Here is a 21,688-nt window from a genome sequence, read left to right as displayed (position 1 = left end):
CAAACCGAAAAACCGCCGCAAGTGAAATGCACTTTGCACAATCCGTCTACCAATGCTGCAGAGAGAAATTTAATATATAACCTAAAATCAATCAATGTTATTAAAATAACCTTACAAGATACTGCCTACTAGAACGGTCGGAGGTTTAGCCAAATCAGCAAGGGGCTCAGCCAAATTCAGACAATCCGCCGCAAGGGAAGTGGAAGCGTAAAAATTACCGGCTGCTTCCTCTGCTACGCCTGCCAGGAGCTCAGTCAAATCCGGAAAAAATCACCGTAAGCAAAGTGAAAGCAAAATCCTTCTACCACTGCTACTGAGAGAAATTGATTAGAGAATTAAAAAACAACCGTTGTTGTTAAAATAACATCATACTTACAAAATACTGTCTATTGGAACGGTTGCAATGTTATCTGTCGGAGGTTAAGCCAAGTCCGGAAAATCCACCGCGAAGTAAAAGCGTAATCCAACTACAGTTGTCAACTGGAATTGGCTCTGCCAAATCCGGAAAATCTGCGACAAGCGAAATGAAAATGGAACACCGCGAACAACTGCTGCAGAGAGAAACCTAAAATTACCATCGAATTAAAAATCAACCAATGTTGTTAAAATAACATCATTCTTACAACACTTACCCGGAACTATTATTGTACTGTAGCCGAACAGAAGCTTAGCCAAAGCTACCAAAGGCTCAGTTAAATCCAGGAAATCCACCGCCACCGTTAACTAGGGAAGTGGTTAACAACTGGAACGGCTATCTCACAACCACTCTACGCCTGCTGGAAGCTCAACCAAAACCGAAAAAACCGCCTCAAGCGAGGTGAAACTGCAATCCGGCTACCACTGCTAGAGAGAAGTTTAATGTTGAATTAAAGATAAATCAATGTTGTTAAAACAACGTAATACTTACAAAATACTCTCAACCGGAACGGTTGTATTGTAACTGGCCGGAGGCTTCACCAAATCTGTCGGACACTCGGCCAAATCCAGATAATCTTGTGATCTAATTAGAAACAGCACTGATCCTACTGCAACCTCGAACGGCTATCGCACAACCACTGCTACGCCTGCCGGAAGCTCAGCCTAATCTAGAAAAAAACACAGCAAACAAAATTGGAATCCACTGTTGCAGAGATAAGTGTAATCAAAATCAACCAATCAAAAATATCAGGAGACGGGACAGCTCGGGAGACAGGAGATATCCACAAATTTTCTGAGCCGTGTTAAATGCGCGAACAGCCGGACCGCGCGAGCAATAAGAGCGTAGAGAAACAGAGGGGCACGACTTGCACTCAAGATTCATACTGATATACACGGTATTCTGGGACTACTCAGTTTTTAGTTGAAAGATGTATTTTACAAAATCGATCGGATTCAGGACTGTATTGGTGATCAATAGTTGAGCATTTGTGGTTCAACTAAGTACAATCGAAATGATGATAGTTTTGCCTAGTCGAAATCATGTATACTTAAAATGCTCAGGTAATACAAAACATTTTTAAAATAATGTTTATATTCTACCAAAAATGCTCAACTGTTGATCTTCAATTGTTGAAACTTTATTAAGGAGAACCTAAGACATCATATACGAATAACGTTACGCATGGTTGCTTAATTTGAAATGTTACATACCAGATAACAGATTGACCGAAGGAAAAACAAATCAAAAACGAAAAAAGCTGTCAATTGCATCCTTTGTATTTATAAAATAATAAAAAAGATTTAAACTGATAAATATGATTTTTTATTTAATCTTGAAAACCACACCGAATGCACTTCATCGAGGAGGGTCTTAGGAAGAGTTCTGCATGTTTGGTTTATCCCGATTGGCCTGGAGTGCTGATCAATAGTCGATTTTATTGAAATATTAGAAAAATGGTAAGTTTCTCATATATTGCCCACTTATTGAAAAAAAAAGTATATTGGAGCTATTGTTGCACAACCACACCGAATGCACTTCATCGAGGAGGGTCTTAGGAAGAGTTCTGCATGCTTGGTTTATCCCGATTGGCCTGGAGTGCTGATCAATAGTCGATTTTATTGAAATTTTAGAAAAATGGTAAGTTTCTCATATATTGCCCACTTATTGAAAAAAAAAGTATATGGGAGCTATTGTTGCACAACCACACCGAATGCACTTCATCGAGGAGGGTCTTAGGAAGAGTTCTGCATGTTTGGTTTATCCCGATTGGCCTGGAGTGCTGATCAATAGTCGATTTTATTGAAATATTAGAAAAATGGTAAGTTTCTCATATATTGCCCACTTATTGAAAAAAAAAGTATATTGGAGCTATTGTTGCACAACCACACCGAATGCACTTCATCAAGGAGGATCTTAGGAAGAGTTCTGCATGCTTGGTTTATCCCGATTGGCCTGGAGTGCTGATCAATAGTCGATTTTATTGAAATATTAGAAAAATGGTAAGTTTCTCATATATTGCCCACTTATTGAAAAAAAAAAGTATATTGGAGCTATTGTTGCACAACCACACCGAATGCACTTCATCGAAGAGGGTCTTAGGAAGAGTTCTGCATGTTTGGTTTATCCCGATTGGCCTGGAGTGCTGATCAATAGTCGATTTTATTGAAATATTAGAAAAATGGTAAGTTTCTCATATATTGCCCACTTATTGAAAAAAAAAAGTATATTGGAGCTATTGTTGCACAACCACACCGAATGCACTTCATCGAAGAGGGTCTTAGGAAGAGTTCTGCATGCTTGGTTTATCCCGATTGGCCTGGAGTGCTGATCAATAGTCGATTTTATTGAAATATTAGAAAAATGGTAAGTTTCTCATATATTGCCCACTTATTGAAAAAAAAAAGTATATGGGAGCTATTGTTGCACAACCACACCGAATGCACTTCATCGAGGAGGGTCTTAGGAAGAGTTCTGCATGTTTGGTTTATCCCGATTGGCCTGGAGTGCTGATCAATAGTCGATTTTATTGAAATATTAGAAAAATGGTAAGTTTCTCATATATTGCCCACTTATTGAAAAAAAAAGTATATTGGAGCTATTGTTGCACAACCACACCGAATGCACTTCATCGAGGAGGGTCTTAGGAAGAGTTCTGCATGCTTGGTTTATCCCGATTGGCCTGGAGTGCTGATCAATAGTCGATTTTATTGAAATATTAGAAAAATGGTAAGTTTCTCATATATTGCCCACTTATTGAAAAAAAAAAGTATATTGGAGCTATTGTTGCACAACCACACCGAATACACTTCATCGAGGAGGGTCTTAGGAAAAGTTCTGCATGTTTGGTTTATCCCGATTGGCCTGGAGTGCTGATCAATAGTCGATTTTATTGAAATATTAGAAAAATGGTAAGTTTCTCATATATTGCCCACTTATTGAAAAAAAAAGTATATTGGAGCGATTGTTGCACAACCACACCGAATGCACTTCATCGAGGAGGGTCTTAGGAAGAGTTCTGCATGTTTGGATTATCCCGATTGGCCTGGAGTGCTGATCAATAGTCGATTTTATTGAAATATTAGAAAAATGGTAAGTTTCTCATATATTGCCCACTTATTGAAAAAAAAAGTATATTGGAGCTATTGTTGCACAACCACACCGAATGCACTTCATCGAGGAGGGTCTTAGGAAGAGTTCTGCATGTTTGGTTTATCCCGATTGGCCTGGAGTGCTGATCAATAGTCGATTTTATTGAAATATTAGAAAAATGGTAAGTTTCTCATATATTGCCCACTTATTGAAAAAAAAAGTATATTGGAGCGATTGTTGCACAACCACACCGAATGTACTTCATCGAGGAGGGTCTTAGGAAGAGTTCTGCATGCTTGGTTTATCCCGATTGGCCTGGAGTGCTGATCAATAGTCGATTTTATTGAAATATTAGAAAAATGGTAAGTTTCTCATATATTGCCCACTTATTGAAAAAAAAAGTATATTGGAGCTATTGTTGCACAACCACACCGAATGCACTTCATCGAGGAGGGTCTTAGGAAGAGTTCTGCATGCTTGGTTTATCCCGATTGGCCTGGAGTGCTGATCAATAGTCGATTTTATTGAAATATTAGAAAAATGGTAAGTTTCTCATATATTGCCCACTTATTGAAAAAAAAAGTATATTGGAGCTATTGTTGCACAACCACACCGAATGCACTTCATCGAGGAGGATCTTAGGAAGAGTTCTGCATGCTTGGTTTATCCCGATTGGCCTGGAGTGCTGATCAATAGTCGATTTTATTGAAATATTAGAAAAATGGTAAGTTTCTCATATATTGCCCACTTATTGAAAAAAAATAGTATTTTGGAGCTATTGTTGCACAACCACACCGAATGCACTTCATCGAGGAGGGTCTTAGGAAGAGTTCTGCATGTTTGGTTTATCCCGATTGGCCTGGAGTGCTGATCAATAGTCGATTTTATTGAAATATTAGAAAAATGGTAAGTTTCTCATATATTGCCCACTTATTGAAAAAAAAAAGTATATTGGAGCTATTGTTCCACAACCACACCGAATGCACTTCATCGAAGAGGGTCTTAGGAAGAGTTCTGCATGCTTGGTTTATCCCGATTGGCCTGGAGTGCTGATCAATAGTCGATTTTATTGAAATATTAGAAAAATGGTAAGTTTCTCATATATTGCCCACTTATTGAAAAAAAAAAGTATATGGGAGCTATTGTTGCACAACCACACCGAATGCACTTCATCGAGGAGGGTCTTAGGAAGAGTTCTGCATGTTTGGTTTATCCCGATTGGCCTGGAGTGCTGATCAATAGTCGATTTTATTGAAATATTAGAAAAATGGTAAGTTTCTCATATATTGCCCACTTATTGAAAAAAAAAGTATATTGGAGCTATTGTTGCACAACCACACCGAATGCACTTCATCGAGGAGGGTCTTAGGAAGAGTTCTGCATGCTTGGTTTATCCCGATTGGCCTGGAGTGCTGATCAATAGTCGATTTTATTGAAATATTAGAAAAATGGTAAGTTTCTCATATATTGCCCACTTATTGAAAAAAAAAGTATATTGGAGCTATTGTTGCACAACCACACCGAATGCACTTCATCGAGGAGGGTCTTAGGAAGAGTTCTGCATGTTTGGTTTATCCCGATTGGCCTGGAGTGCTGATCAATAGTCGATTTTATTGAAATATTAGAAAAATGGTAAGTTTCTCATATATTGCCCACTTATTGAAAAAAAAAGTATATTGGAGCTATTGTTGCACAACCACACCGAATGCACTTCATCGAGGAGGATCTTAGGAAGAGTTCTGCATGCTTGGTTTATCCCGATTGGCCTGGAGTGCTGATCAATAGTCGATTTTATTGAAATATTAGAAAAATGGTAAGTTTCTCATATATTGCCCACTTATTGAAAAAAAAAAGTATATTGGAGCTATTGTTGCACAACCACACCGAATGCACTTCATCGAGGAGGGTCTTAGGAAGAGTTCTGCATGTTTGGTTTATCCCGATTGGCCTGGAGTGCTGATCAATAGTCGATTTTATTGAAATATTAGAAAAATGGTAAGTTTCTCATATATTGCCCACTTATTGAAAAAAAAAAGTATATTGGAGCTATTGTTCCACAACCACACCGAATGCACTTCATCGAAGAGGGTCTTAGGAAGAGTTCTGCATGCTTGGTTTATCCCGATTGGCCTGGAGTGCTGATCAATAGTCGATTTTATTGAAATATTAGAAAAATGGTAAGTTTCTCATATATTGCCCACTTATTGAAAAAAAAAAGTATATGGGAGCTATTGTTGCACAACCACACCGAATGCACTTCATCGAGGAGGGTCTTAGGAAGAGTTCTGCATGTTTGGTTTATCCCGATTGGCCTGGAGTGCTGATCAATAGTCGATTTTATTGAAATATTAGAAAAATGGTAAGTTTCTCATATATTGCCCACTTATTGAAAAAAAAAGTATATTGGAGCTATTGTTGCACAACCTCACCGAATGCACTTCATCGAGGAGGGTCTTAGGAAGAGTTCTGCATGTTTGGTTTATCCCGATTGGCCTGGAGTGCTGATCAATAGTCGATTTTATTGAAATATTAGAAAAATGGTTAGTTTCTCATATATTGCCCAATTATTTAAGTGAAAATTCATTAGTTTGTCATAAGTCATTAGTTTGCAAAAGTTTTTGTGCCGTTTGCAAATGTTACACCTCATAATTTGAAAAAAAAATCAGATTTTTATTTTCGATACAGTGCTTAGGGTGGGTGAGCCAGTGATAGTGGAACTAAGTCATTTTATTTATTATAAAATAAATATATCAGGCGTAACATTTGATAACGGCACAAAAGCTTTTGTAAACAAACTTTGTAAGGCCCTTTACACGCGAACTGAAGTACGCCCAAACCATTACCACTTTCGGAAAGGTGAGAGTTGCTCCTACCCGATGATGTTGTTGGTTTGCGTGGGCGTACTTCGGTTCGCGTGTAAAGGGTCTTACAAAGTTTGTTTACAAAAGCTTTTGTGCCGTTATCAAATGTTATGCCTGATATGATCTACATACTATTTTTATTCGTCAATCTATAGCTTCAAATCTCTAGTATGCTAGAAAAATATTACATTGTGAATAAATTGTATGATTTTTTGGCAAACGCGTCCTCCATTAACAGGAACACTGTTCCAGTAGTTGTGGGAGTTGCTAACTTTGGTTCCTATAATAGTGGAACGCATTGGTTTCTTATGGCTTATTGGCAACTATAGGTGCAAAGGAGTCAAAATCTTTAGGAAAATTAATTGTTTTCCGTAAATTTTGGGCTAATTGTGGTTTGAAATATGCAAATCTGCTTTATTTTAGAAGAGCTACCTATGAAAAATAAAATTATTCGGTTTTCCACTTTGCACTTTGATTAATAGAGTTGCTTTGCCATAACTAACATTAGTATGTTATGTCTATTACAACTAAAGGAATATAAAGAAATCATTCATGGATTTTGTCGTTCACTTATTTCCCAGAAATTATTGTTAAACAAGTTACAATTCAATTAAAATGATTTTTCCCGATACAGTTCTACCAACAGGTGAGCACTCGTGTTTATTTCAGTTACCGTGGGAACATAATTTGTGATCAGCCACGGTCCCTTTCATATTGTCTCATTATTTATGAATGGCCCTTATATTTGAAATGACGTTTCACATTCATCTAGTGATGTTCGGTTTTCTTTCGAATAATCGATTAATCTATTAACGAACCGAAAAGTAAAATATTTTTAATCGGTTATATCATGCCGATATTAGCATTCACTTCTCCAGAGGATCATCACCCATCGTTTCAAACATGTTCTGCATTCTAATTGGTGGAAAAATGACAACACAGCGAACAAAAACTAATCGATTAATTGTTAATCGAGTAATTAGAAAGTGAGACATCTCTGATTTTGGTAGGATTGTTTTGATAAAAAAAATGCGCCAAATTTCTGCTCTACTGAGGGGGCAGCAAAACCACAAAATTACCTTGCTTACGGGGGTGTTAATTTGATGAAAGGGACCGTGAAATAGGACACTAAAATAGAAAGTTTTTCCTTCCGACTGTTTCATCTTAGTATTCTTCTTTGGTTCCCTCTCTGCAATTTGAGAGAGAAAATTCTCCCTTATGAGCGAGATTGAGCCCATGTATTTGTATGACACTCCATTTCTGATTTCCCTCTCACAGTAGTAGCGACTGCAAAACATGTCTGGTACCTCTATATATGCATTTAGATTAACATTCGAAGTCCCTCCTTTTTTACATATTCTGCACAAAAGATACTTTCTGCCCCGCCCTATAAATAAAAACACGGCGGGAAATTTGTGATTAGAAGTTTTTTTGCAGAATATGTAAAAATGGAGGGACTCCGGATTTTAATCTAACATACATAGAGTACCCTCTAATCTACTAACTAAGTGTATGCGTAATTTCTGATGTGTACAGCATGTACAGCATTTGAAAAAAATGTATCCTCGCTTTTGTGGTACGAGGCAATCACGGCACACCACCTCCGCTTTTTTATTTTGTTTTTTTTTTTTTTTTTTATTTTTTTTTCTTTTTTACATTTATTTCATTTATTTCATTTATTCCGGGACTGGAGCCGGCAGCGGAACTGGAGCCGGCAGCGGAACTGGAGCCAGGAGCTTAGCAGCGTCTGGAAGCGGAGCAGCATTCGGTTGTTGTTGTTGCTGCAGCTGCTGCAGTTGGCCGAGCAGTCTGTTGACGGTCTCAGGGAGGTTTCCCCCTCCAGTGTTTCGTCTCCCACGGGCATTGTTTCCTCTTCCCCTAGAGGAGGGCCCGGAAAAAAATTGCCTTTCTCCACAGCGGTGGCAATAGTAATTGACCATGATGAATGATTGTGGAATGATTCGTCTGTTTAGGTATAAATTGAAAATCTGCTGTATATTGTACGCCGTACAACACCGTACGATAGTGAAACATATTGACGTTGACGGCGACTCTGTAGCTCTTTACTCTGTAGCTCTGGCGTTGACGGCACCGTCGAAAAATTTGCTCTTCCAGCAAATTTAGATAGTTTCTTATGGGAATTTTCGGTGGAGTGAAAGGATAGTACAAAGTCCGCCATGTTTCACGCACAGTCTGACGTTTCCTTATGGATTTTCTCATAGGAGTAAAGAGCTACAGAGTCGCCGTCAACGCGTGAAACATGGCGGACTTTGTACTATCCTTTCACTCCACCGAAAATTCCCATAAGAAACTGTCTAAATTTGCTGGAAGTGCAAATTTTTCGACGGTGCCGTCAACGCCAATTAAACACACTCATGTTAAACAACCTCTAACTTGGAAGTAACCATTAATGAGTACAATTTCACCCATTTTCTTCACTTGTTACGATTTTTGAGTAAACTTATCTCAAATTTTAGGGAATCCCATTGGCCGTGTAAATCATTTATGATAGTTTTCGTGTTGTGTCACATTTGAAATGGGCCTATGTCCAAAACGTAAACAAACCAGAAAATGAATTTTAATTTTTTTCCGCCACTATTCAATTCATATAAGGAAATGGAAGTATTTTAGGCATTTATATTGTTCACAATAACAAAAGTAACTGTATCTCAGTATACAATATCCAAAATATGCGAAAAGTTTTCAAAAATATATGAAAATCGATAACAATTTAATTTAATAAATTAATAAGCCTTTTTGTGAATCTTTCAATGGATAGGCGCTTTTTATCAAGCCGTTGTGCTTGTCATTAGAAATGGTACGCCCTTTGCTATGTCTTTTCGCAACCTCAAATAAATTACCCATACCGACCGACACCATTGCATCGGGGACAGTCTCATTCACTTTTTCCGCTTAGGCATGGGTTGTTGATATATAGGGGAATTTACGTATTCTCGGCAACCTAAGCAGCGACCTTCTTTCTATAGCCTTTTTCTCTATGAAACGCACACATATGCAGTATTGGTTTGTTTACAATCTTTTGCTGCCAGCTGCTCTAACAATTTCAGTCGAAAGAATTGTCAAAAACTGTTTTGAAACGCTTTTACAAAGCTCCAATCTTCTCTAGTGAGAGCGAGTATTGTCGGCAACCAGTTTTTCTTCGGCAACCGTTCCATTTGAACTGCATGTAAATCTGCTGTTCTATTATCGGCAGCTCGAAATCAGCTACAATTTGTAGTGCGTGTGTTTCATTTCAAGAAAACCTTGCTAGATTGCTCTTTCTCAGTGGTAAAAATATAGTCAAATTGAAGCTGTCATGCCGAAGCCGTAATTTCCCCTACTTGGATATTCGAAACAATATTCATTTATGGTATGAGAACTACTATTGAAACAAATCTATGTACAACTAAAGAGCTAAAGGAATATAAAGGAACATATTTTCAAATTTCAAAAATTAAATCTTAATTTTAGTATTTATTCAATAATGGGCCACCCACATTAGATCCGGATCGGACGCGTTGTGGCAAACTGACAGCTAAATCTATTGTCTAACTGTCAAATTTACGTCACCGCAACGCACACGGATCTAATGTGAGTGGCCCTTAACCACCCAATTTAAAAAAATAATAATCAATTGTTCATTTTGGAGTGAAGTTTCTAAACTATTTATTTTGTTATTAATATATTAGTGAATGAAGCAGCAACAACTCGTAGTTCTACGTCAAAAATGCGGTCGTGCTTTGGACACAACCCATAACTTTTTTTTTTACAAGTTTCGTTCTAGCAACGTCCTCTGAAATTTTGCAAATTTGTCCCCCGGCGGACTGCTGGTAGACAGTCAGCCGCGTGTGGGCCAATGCTATCCAATGTCCTTTATATAGTGTTAATGAAATGTGCAAATGTTTAGTGGTGTTTGTATTGCTTTGCAATGTTTATCTTTAGACACGACACAGCTGTTGTCATTGACGTCAATCTCACTGTTCGCAGAATGGAATGTTGTGGTAGAGTGATGTCGTCACTTGACTGCTCAGCAATGTTTACCTTATATAAACATAATTGAATGCTACCGACGCCAGGGAAGCAGCTCCCACACCTGGACCCTGCCTATCAACACATCGACCATGTACCGGGGATCAACGGAACATTTGAAAACCGTTGCCGTTTTCAAATGTTAAGGCTCAAATGCAATTTGGTCGGAAGCGGAACGGAAACGGCATGTTTGACAAAAACGCACCTCTCGCAATGCTGAGTTGCAGTTTCATTATTCGAGCACTTTTTTGCACCAGATTTGCAACTGCTCGACTATTCTGTTTTATTTCTGAGCGAGTTTGAAACACGAATGGAACTCTGTTTCAAATTTCGGTATGTATTTAAAGATGCTTCGAAGAACTTCACAAAAAAAACTCTATGAACTTCATAGGGAACAGTAAAGTTTATGGAACTTGATTATTAGGCCGTTCGCAATGCTGAGTTTCAAAATTGTTTTAAACTACTCGTCAATTCTATAATTTGAAACTGTCAAAAATAAAACTGCAACACGATCAGCGCAACGCATAGTTCTAAAAGATGTTTGTAATCATCAAGTTCCATAAACTTTACTGTTCTCTATGAAATTCTCCGTTTTTATTTGTGAAGCTCTCGAAACATCTCTAACACATCCAAAGAAATTTGAAACAGAGTTCCAATCGTGTTTCAAACTCGCTCAGAAATAAAACAGAATAGTCGAGCAGTTGCAAATCTGGTGCAAAATAGTGCTCGAATAATGAAACTGCAACTCAGCATTGCGAGAGGTGCGTTTCTGTTCTAGTTTCAAATTGAAACAGTCCTTATAAAATACAACAGCATTGCGAACGGCCTTACAAACATCTTTTAGAACTGTGCGTTGTGCTGATCGTTCTGCAGTCTCGGTTGCAGTTTTATTTTTGACAGTTTCAAATTATAGAATTGTCTAGTCGTTTAAAACAATTTTGAAACTCAGCATTGCGAACGGCCTGATAAAATTGTTATGGTTATTTTGCTTAACGACGTGTTCTGGGTATCTTCCAAACCATTTGTGGAAAAGTTCAATTATTTGGTTTATCGTTCGTTTATGGTTATTTTTTATTAGGGTAAGTCTATTTGATTCTAAATAGTTTTCAATCCGACAAGTTGTCTTACGCAGATCGGGCTTTGCCGCTGCCGTCATTGCACTATGGCCTTAACTTGACCACTGGACGATTGTATTTCAAAATGGGACTGATATGCGATTATTTTGCTTGATGGGACAAACTGACTAGATGTTGTTTTCACATTTTTCATCAATGTTCTTTCTTAGTTTTATCACATAATATGAAAGTAGATGCCAATTGATAATGGATAGCGTTTTAATCTGAAAATATACGAAAATCCATATGGGATATATGCGGACTGATATGCGATATACGGAAAATTATCTCTTGAATGATAGGCCTTTTACAAATGTTACGCGAGATTTTTACAATTCAAGCTGAACATTGCATTAGGTCCTAAGTAACATTGATCGATTCTCTTCGTCGACTTCCTCTTTCGTTAAAACTTGAGCACATAACCGTTTCTTGTTGTGTTTGTCGTACTATATGCTAGATAAAAGCTTTTATCGATCTGTGTGCTGAAAATACCTGGGAATGTCTTCACATGACCGTGGGGATACAAAGAGAATGTCGACGAAGAGAATCTGTCAATGTTACTTAGGACCTAATGAAATGTTCAACTTGAATTATTATTATTGATTATTATTGATTTAAAACTACACTGCCAGTAGATTGCCTCAAATTACTCATAAATCGCAAAAAGTGCAAATTTACTCAGCTCTGAGTTCATGCACTTTTTGTGATTTATGAGTAAACTGAACTCTAATTTGAGGTAATCTCATTGGCTATTTAAATCATTTATGATTAGTTTTCGTTTTCTGTGCAACGAAATTGTAACATTTGTATTGGCAAATCAAAGTTGGTACTCGTGGAGAATAGAAGAACTATAAAAGTGATGATGGTTTCAAAATTTTCCACGGGGAAGTATACGAGTGCAATCTTAAAATGCGTTTATTTTGCAAATGGAACATTTTATTTAAATCTGGTTGGTGCTATGTTAGTAGAAAACTTAAGGACTACTCAATAGACAAATAATATAGAAAAATTCATTTCTTTTCAGATTTTTAGGTGTACACATAGATTTGAGCTTTTCTACCACTGTAGCAGCAACCAGATATAAATAAAATGTTCCATTTGCAAAATAAAAGCATTTTAAGATTGCACTCGTATACTTCCCCGTGGAAAATTTTGAAACCATCATCACTTTTATAGTTCTTCTATTCTCCACGAGCGCCAACTTTGATTTGCCAATTGGCAAATCAAAGTTGGCACTCGTGGAGAATAGACGAACTATAAAAGTGATGATGGTTTTAAAAATTTTCCACGGAGAGCTATACGAGTGCAATCTTAAAATGCTTTTATTTTAAAAATGGAGCATTGTATTTAAATCTGGTTGTTGCTACAGTTGTAGAAAAGCTGAAATCTATGCATACACCTAAAAATCTGAAAAGAAATTATTTTTTCTATATTATATATCTATTGAGTAGTCCTTTTTCTCCTAACGTAGCATTAACCAGATTTAAATAAAATGCTCCATTTGCAAAATAAAGGCATTTTAAGATTGAACTCGTATACCTAACCGTGTAAAATTTTGAAACCATCATCACTTTCATAGTTCAAGAGCAAATTTTCATTATGTCGTAAGTAACATTCGCACCAATCCGAGAAAAATAAAGTTTTGTTTTGATGACCGAAAAGTTATTCCTATTTCCAATTAAACCTATATAATCTCATAGTGATAGCAATGTTTAACATATTTAGCCAGGTTTTAATCATACAAATGCAAATCGCTAGCTTTCATGCTAAAAAATACTGGTTTTTGAGTCAAAATTTATTATACGTCGTTTGGTGGCCCCTATTGTTACTTAAGTCAAAGTGTATTTACCAGGATATTCGGGAGAATTATCAATTACGTCTCCTTACGTGCAGCCCATTCATCATTTTAGGACTACCGAAATCATCTTAGCTACAAACAGTTCGATTTATTCACTTTAATAATGAGAAAGCGAAACGACGAACGTACACTTTTCACGGGTTTCTCAGCGCTGTTACTTAAGTCAAACGGCATCTCCATAGAAATTGGGTGACTTAAGTAACATCGAAAACTATTTTGATCGGAAGGTGATTACGTCAAAAAGCAATTTGACTGGCAAATAAATTTAAAAATGGAATTTGATCCTATATTCGGACAGTATATAGTGTAATAGCAGGAGAATCGATTGACACTGATAGCTCGACTTTGTTTACCTTTGTTACATTCGACGTAATGAAAATTTGCTCTTGAGTTCATCTATTCTCCACGAGTGCCAACTTTGATTTGCCAATAGTGTCTGGTGATATTCACGCTAACTTGAAAGTAATCATTAAAGAGTAAAAAATACCCATTTTGCAGAAAAGTGCACTCAAAAATATTACTAAACAAAAATGTGATTAAGCAATGTTTATACATTGATCCGATTAAAATGTTATTTAAAACTATACTAAATCTGAATAAAGGCGTAAAATTCGTTCCTTGTATACAAAGGAAAAAAACAAACTGCTGTTTGTTGTGCATAAAAAAAAACCAATTGTTAAAACAAATCGGCACGAAAATTCATCACATTTTCAACGCTTCCTGCAGAAACCGCAGTTGGACTGTCTCCGGTAAGTTACTTCTCAAATAGTAGTATAAACATTTCTAGACTAAAAAAGGAAATTGTATCCCTAAAGGTCAAATCCACCCTGCAAAATCGACTAGTTCAAACTCTGGATCACGGTCCCCATCAAGAAGCAGCCGTTCTGGTTCGGCTGATTCTGAAGTGGGAGAAAAAACGAAAACAAGCCGCTATATCATCCAGTGATTCCAAATCGGATGCTGAGAAGGAGGAAACGATAATGATTCAAACTCTGATGAAGCTTCCGATAGAGAGTAACCAGGTGTACGTGAAGCAGAACGACATGGCCAATGTATACAATCTGAAGCTGATTATATTCCAAGGTAAGAAAGGGTTTAATATGGTTGACAAAGAGGTTTGACTTTTTATTTTTTATTACTGATTTAGGTCATTTGCTATCGTCGGGTTGGGGATGACATAAGAAAGACACTGTTGAATACGATTGTGCTCGAGTGGCAGAAACAACCGACATATTGCACTGCGAAAACGGTATCAACAGTACGTGGAGGAGGAACCAGTACGATTAAGTGCAAAATCTACAAGATCATGACTAGATCTGAAGGACCGATTCAAACATGTCCTGCACCAGAGGTTACATCTATGTGCAGCCTGATTGTGGGTTTATTTTCACTAACATTCGTACTTTCCTTTCTCGGCTGCTGTGTTGTGGTTATTATGCCATCGGGCGGGCAGCCTCATTATATTTAATTTAAATGCGTCAATAAAAACATAATTCCATTATTTCCAGATCTTTTGTATACTTTGTTAAAAATTTACAAATTTACAATATTTACAACAATACTTTTTGTTCAAATTTGTCTACATGAAAGGCAAAGTAGTCACCTGTGGCAGATTCCTTCTCCGAATCAAATTGCCGAAATGAGTGATGATTTTATACTTTTTTCTTCGTTTAATAAAATTAGATCGGAACGCCTACATTTATTTTCAATTTATTAGAAAGTTTTTTTTTATCTACGAGGACAAATAAACGAGGCACTCCATTTGTAAAAATGGGTATTTTTTACCCATTTTACGGTAAACACAATTTAAGAAAATAGGTAAAAAATACCCATTTATTGACAGATTTCCCATTTACCCATTAATGGGTAAACCATAGAGAAATACCGTTGCGGCGGTGAAGGGCAGTCTCTTTGTTTACGTTGTGTGGCGACATCTACTATTTGCAAGTGGGTACGTGAAACTAAGGTTATCTGTCACGTTGCCGGGGACTTGGTTCGTTGGTTCATGCACTGTATTAATGATAAATTTGTCCTTTTTGGCAAGTAATATTATACCATATTTTCGACACGATTGAAGTGTATCCACTTTTATGTGATATTAAAATTATTTTTTTGCTGTGTAGCGTCCCCCTGTTGCATCAGAGATATTTGAAACCACACATACAATATCCTCATTTTTCAAACGCCCTCCAGAAGCATGCACATTGCACATAATCAAAGTAAACAAAAAAAAAACAAATTCAGCGCCCGCTGTTGCTGCAATGGCATTAAATCCAACAATTACAATTTCGTCATACATTACAAAAGTTTTCCAATTGCATCAGCATCATCCAAGTATGAAATAAAATTAAAATAAAGACCTCTAGCGTCCCTTATTACAAAAAATCAATTCCAATTTCAGGAAACAAAAATTAAAAAATTAAATCAACTTCAACTAAAGACTCCAACATTTCAAAGGGGCGTAATTGCATTTGTAAACAATGGCTTTAGCCGTCGATTTCTCGTGAATAAAAGCTCACTCATGAAAAATAATGACACCAGCAGGTAGAGAGATGTTTCCTCTACCAGTTAGCATTGTCATTTTGGAGAGGTAAGATTTCATTCGCGAGAAATTGACGACTAAAGCCATTGTTTACAAAAGCAATTACGCCCCTTTGAAATGTTGGCACTGAATTGGTGCAAATGCTAGAACAATCCAGTAGTAGTATTGCCATGTGGTACAATCTAGTAGTAGTGGTGTTGCCATGTGCACACTAAGATTTTTTTACAGAACATTGTAATTTTTTACCGAATATGGAACAGCTGAACATTCGGTAATCGATTCGGTAATTTTTATGTTTTGCAGTACATTCAGTAAATTTATATTCAGCTGAGCTGTCAAAATTTACCGATACATACTGTAAATTTTGCATTTACAACTCTGTAAATTTTTACCGAAAATGCTGTAAAATATTTACCGGTCGATCTAAAATTTGTTCGGTAAAAATTACCGATTGTTTTGTTACTGCATTTTTTATGGATGCATGGATTATTCTTTCTTTTTTCAAATTTGAAGTTAACAATAAGATAAATAGGTTATTTTGTATTTTTTTTTTCTACGAATGTTATTAGCTACAATGTCTTTAATATGCATGCATTTTCCGTCTGTGTCGGAAAACTGTTAACAGCATTGTGATTTGGAACATGAAGGTACCCAGAGTTCATATTCCTTCATTCTCTGAATTCGGTGGATGCATTTTCCCGATGCATCTTCTCACTTCTGCAGGGAACACAAATGCTGATAGCGCATGGATGGTGATGGAGGTGGTGCCCGAGCTGACCGTAGGAAAAACACATGATGGGATCTTCATTCATCTCGAGAACCATCTAAAAAATATAATCGAAATTAATAATAATAATAATAATAATAGTAATAATAGTTTTAATTTTACTTCCTAACGAAAGAGATTTTCTGTTCCTCCATCGAGAGCTTAAATTTGTTGGAGTATTTACTCATTTTTCAAACACTTTCCAATTGCGCACTTTATAACACCGGAGAAACGAGTCATAACCTACTTTAAAAAGGTGGGCAATAAATAAGTTTGACAGCACGTAATTCACAAATCGTTCGGTACTTTTTCAAAAATATCGTACTTAACTGTACAGTTTGTTTTGTAAAACATTATTTTTACTGTACATACGTAATAGTTTTTTACAGTATTACGGAATTGCAGCCATTTACAGGTTCAATCCGTAATTTTATTTACAGTTTACGGTGATTTTCTGTAAATTACAGAAATTCGTCACTTTTAAATGCTGACAAGCGGTAAAACACCGTATTTTACAGAACAATCGGTAAAAATTGTATTTTACAGACTAAGTTCAGCAAAAAAAAGTACCGAACATAATTTAAGAAGTTTGGTGTGTGGTACACTGAAAAATTGAAATAGCAGGTTAGTCACCAAAGTTTTCGAGCCGCTCCGTCTGTCACTTCGTTTGTGGTGACAACTGTCAAACTTTTCGTTTCCGTTCCGCTTCCGCCCACATTGCGTTTGGGCGTTTGGGCCTTTCATTGGATTTTCTTATAGCGCAAATTTATTAGGCTTCCACATAACGAGAATCTGTCATATTGGTTCAGTGTAGGGTTGCGAATAGTTCCACCGGCTGGAGCGGGAATCGAACCCTCCTCCCTTCGTGGCACTCACAATACGCCTGAACGACGGGTGATGCCGCTAACCGCACAACCACGAAGTCCACAGGCTACTAAGGTATATAAAAACCTATTAAAACACTGCACTATGAAGGCAAAACCAATATAAACAAACACACTTCGATATATCATAACAAAAAAAGTTGGTCAGTTACTGTAGTAGCAGGAGCACCTATATTAAAATTAAATGTAATCTGAAAAATGTAAAAAATCATAATTCCCAACCAACCAACCCATACTTTAAGCAACCCATACTTTAAGCAAAATCTAAAATAAAATGTTTCTAACAAATGTTCAAGTTAATTATAAAGATGATTATTCAAAACCTTTTATCGAATAAAATGGTAGATCTCGACGGAGACTAAGTTTTCAATCATAATTATGTAAGTTGTTAAAGATAAATAGATGAGATGAGATGAGGAATTAGGAATGTCTTCGATAAAAATAATAAATCTTTAAGTATTGAATGTTCACCAAATTGTAGAATATTAAAATCTTTTGATCCTTTTATAAGCCTTGGTTAAAAAAAAATATGTTTTAAATGCACAACATTTACCGAAGTGGGAAAATTGTAACATTATATCCGGTCCGGTGAAAATAAAATTCAGATGTCGAGCAAAACATGAGTTCGTAACCTTAAACCCTATCCTTTGGATCTTAATTCCTTGCAAGCTTTATACCCCGTTCACATTACAGCATATATCACGTAATATAGGCTGTCTTGCAATGAGCACTCATACATAGGATTTCCAGTGAATACTAGATGTATGAGTGCTCATTGCAAGATAGCGTTTATCACGTGATATACGCTGTAATGTAAAACCAATTATTTATCGCTTTTCCACCCTGATTAATTACACTGCAACATTTTCGAGGTCATCATATGGGAAACCAACTTTTTGTTTCACCATGTATGGATGTCAAACAACAAGCAACAATGACATATGAAAAGAGCGAATTTATGATTTTCGTGGTGAAATGAAATAAATCCAAACAAATCGAAACAGATTGAAGGAGGTCTTCCTTATATAATCAAATGGAAATAAATATACTTTGGTCACTTCTATTATATTTTGCTCTTGAATATTATCAGCCTTGAGAATAATGTTTCTGAGCATAGCTGTGCGATGAAGATAAAAGCCGTATCAATAAAAAGAATTTACTTCCCCATACTTATATTGCGGGGTTAAAAAAATACAAAATTGATTCTTATTCGCGGTGAGTAACAGGTTTGCTGTGTGAAAACTAACATTTCGTATATCCATGCACTAACATAGTGTAGTACTTGAACTTCGACTAGAATGGGGTACGTTTTTAGATGTACTTGGGACCGATAGGCTAGTCAAGTAGTGAGCCAATTTAAAATCGTTAGTTTCATACGGTTGATTGTACTAACATTGTACTCTTTTAAGCTATTACCTCAAATTGTATATTATGCAGTACTAAATGCATTTAATTAGTACGCTCTTTCTCGCTGCAAAACCATTCTTTCTTTGTTCATCATCGACGACAATAGCAATAGCGTCGAAAACATCGAAAGTATCCACGCTCAATTCTCATTTGTTTCGATTCATTCGATGGCAATCACTTATTTTCGTTTTACAAATCATATGTTTAAGCTTTTGGTTTTGTTCTGCTCAAAGACATACGCGGCTTCACAAAAAAAGATTAATAAACTGATTATGTATATGCAATAAGATTATCTTTAAAAATACTTTTAATTTACTGTATGTCATTTCCGCATTCGCCCTATTCAGATAACACTTCTGAAATTTGTAAGTTTGACAGAACCACCAGCACCAAATTTTCGGGGTACACTGGAAAAGTACTGGAATTGTCAAGTTGCCCCCGGGTTGGCATGAACTGACATTACGCTACTTTTAAACGCTTGCTCGCATTTGAAATGCTGGCGCCATAGAAGTGTTATACAAGCCATAACATTTCGAACTTATCAGTGATACCAGTTATTTTTCAGGTCAAATACTAGATGCCTAGAATGCATCCCACGGGGGACACGTACCACATACTAGTCTGACGAATACAGAATAAAATGTTATTGAATATTACTTTCAAACAGTTAGTGATCACAGGATCGTAGCCAGGATTCAAATTAGGGGTCTCAAAAACTTTATATGGAGAATTTGGTCAGACCCCGATTAGCTGAACGCCATTAAACCAAACGCTATTAGACAGAACGTGGGAAAAGCAACGAGTGAAAAAATTGTATATTGGGAATGTCCATGATAGAGGGTCCCGAATAGAAATATACCATTAGCGATGGCAAGTCACGCGAAACGATTCTGAATGTTGATAACCTTTTTTTACCGTCTAGCAAAGATGCTGAATGCAGCTGTCTTACATCCAGTATCTTCACTAGCGCGGTAGTGAATGTCGAGTTTTTAAAACTACCCGAGACACGTTTCAAGTTCTCGATAGCCAGACTCGCGTCGGAGACCACGCCTTCTACATCCACATCAAATGGCTCAAGTTTGTTCTGGAAAAAGTGATTTTTCGTATGGTTAAGATACATAACAACCCCCTTGTTCTATTGTAGATTTCCCCATTTACCATAGATTCTATTGTAAAAACTATAGTTATTTTATTGTTGAGGACAGCACGATTTATTGTGAATACAATAAATCCTATTGTATGGTTAGGATACATTTCATTGTACCTCTATGGTTCTTTTTTTTTACGGGTCGTCACCATTTAATGAATAAATGTAAAGATACAAAAAGTCTCAAAATATTGCTACGAATCGTTACCAAAATATCGATTGTGTTGCCAGATCAAAAATATCAACTTCTGTTGTCAAATCAAAATATCGATACACAGTACTGATATTTGTGATTTTTTATCCGCATAATTTCTAGTTTCGATCCCATGCCATCTGGTGTACTGATTTCATTGTTGGTTGCTAATCCTCGGGTCCACGGCTGCTGTTGGTGAGCATATCAACGACAGGAAAACACATTCTAGTATTGATGTATTGGAATTTCTGTAAATCGTTTCATACATGAATTCAATATTTATTTTTCATTCCAAATGCTGAAAATCCTACAACGCATGCTATCATGGGTTATTAAATACGACATTAAATAAATAGATGTAAAGTTGAAGAACTACAATTGCAATCATTTTGCTTACTCTAACGATGTTTATTTTTCTTATAAGCGAGTGTTGTGTGGAAGAAGGTAAAATATCACTTTTGCGTGAAAATTAGTCCCGTCATTTGAAAAATAAACTGAACTGGCAATTGTGCGAATAAGTTCTCCCGTTGTTCTCTCTAGAGTATGAGCTTACTGACTGCGACAATTGTTGGCACGCTCACGTTATCTGTTCCCCTGTGTGTGAGACATATTTGGTTGGATGATATTTGGTCACCGTTTATGAATGGGTTATTAATTAATTAATTAATTGTGAAGCAACGCGTTCAGAAATGTTTGTTAGTTGACGACCTCTCACCGAAAGTGAAGAAGGTTGGGAACGATCTGATGGATGGAATAAACAAGTGATTGGGATCCAGTATTAGCAGCGGGTAGAAACTAAATTGATTCACTGTTTGAGTAGCCTATTGGTCCCAAGTACTCCTATAGCGTATCCCATTCTAGTCTAAATTCTACTACTACACTATTTTTGTTTTGATTCGCTATGAGATTTTGACAGATAAAACGAGGGGTTCGTGGATTCTCTTATGTTTCGAGGGGTGCATCGATTAGCTGGGGACCGTTGTTCTGGAACTGAGTGAGCCAAAATAATAATGATTTTCTTCGGGACCTTAGTGGCCTTAGAGTTACCCTAATAAAAATGTTATGGTTAATTTGCTTAACGACGTGTTCGGAGTATCATCCAAACCATTTGTGGAATAGTTCAACCATTTGGGTTATCGTTCGCGTACGATAATTTTTTATTAGGGTACCTCTATGGTATTAGTATCTTAATCAGTAATTCTAGTATGAGGTGGTATATGAGTCTCTGGTACGAAAATTACAAAACCAAATGAAGGATCAGCCGCCAGAAAAAATGAAAATAGATCAACCGGAGATGTTTAAATCAACGCCAAAATCATCACTCTGGGAAGTGAATCCGTGGGCAAGCTGCAGAATGAGCAACCCGTTGCTGTTTGTA

Source organism: Ochlerotatus camptorhynchus, unplaced genomic scaffold, assembly GCF_037179485.1.
Source record: "Ochlerotatus camptorhynchus isolate MF236.1 unplaced genomic scaffold, CSIRO-AGI_Acam_v1.1 ptg000691l, whole genome shotgun sequence".
In the NCBI taxonomy this organism is placed as follows: domain Eukaryota; kingdom Metazoa; phylum Arthropoda; class Insecta; order Diptera; family Culicidae; genus Ochlerotatus; species Ochlerotatus camptorhynchus.
This window is presented reverse-complemented; position numbering follows the sequence as displayed.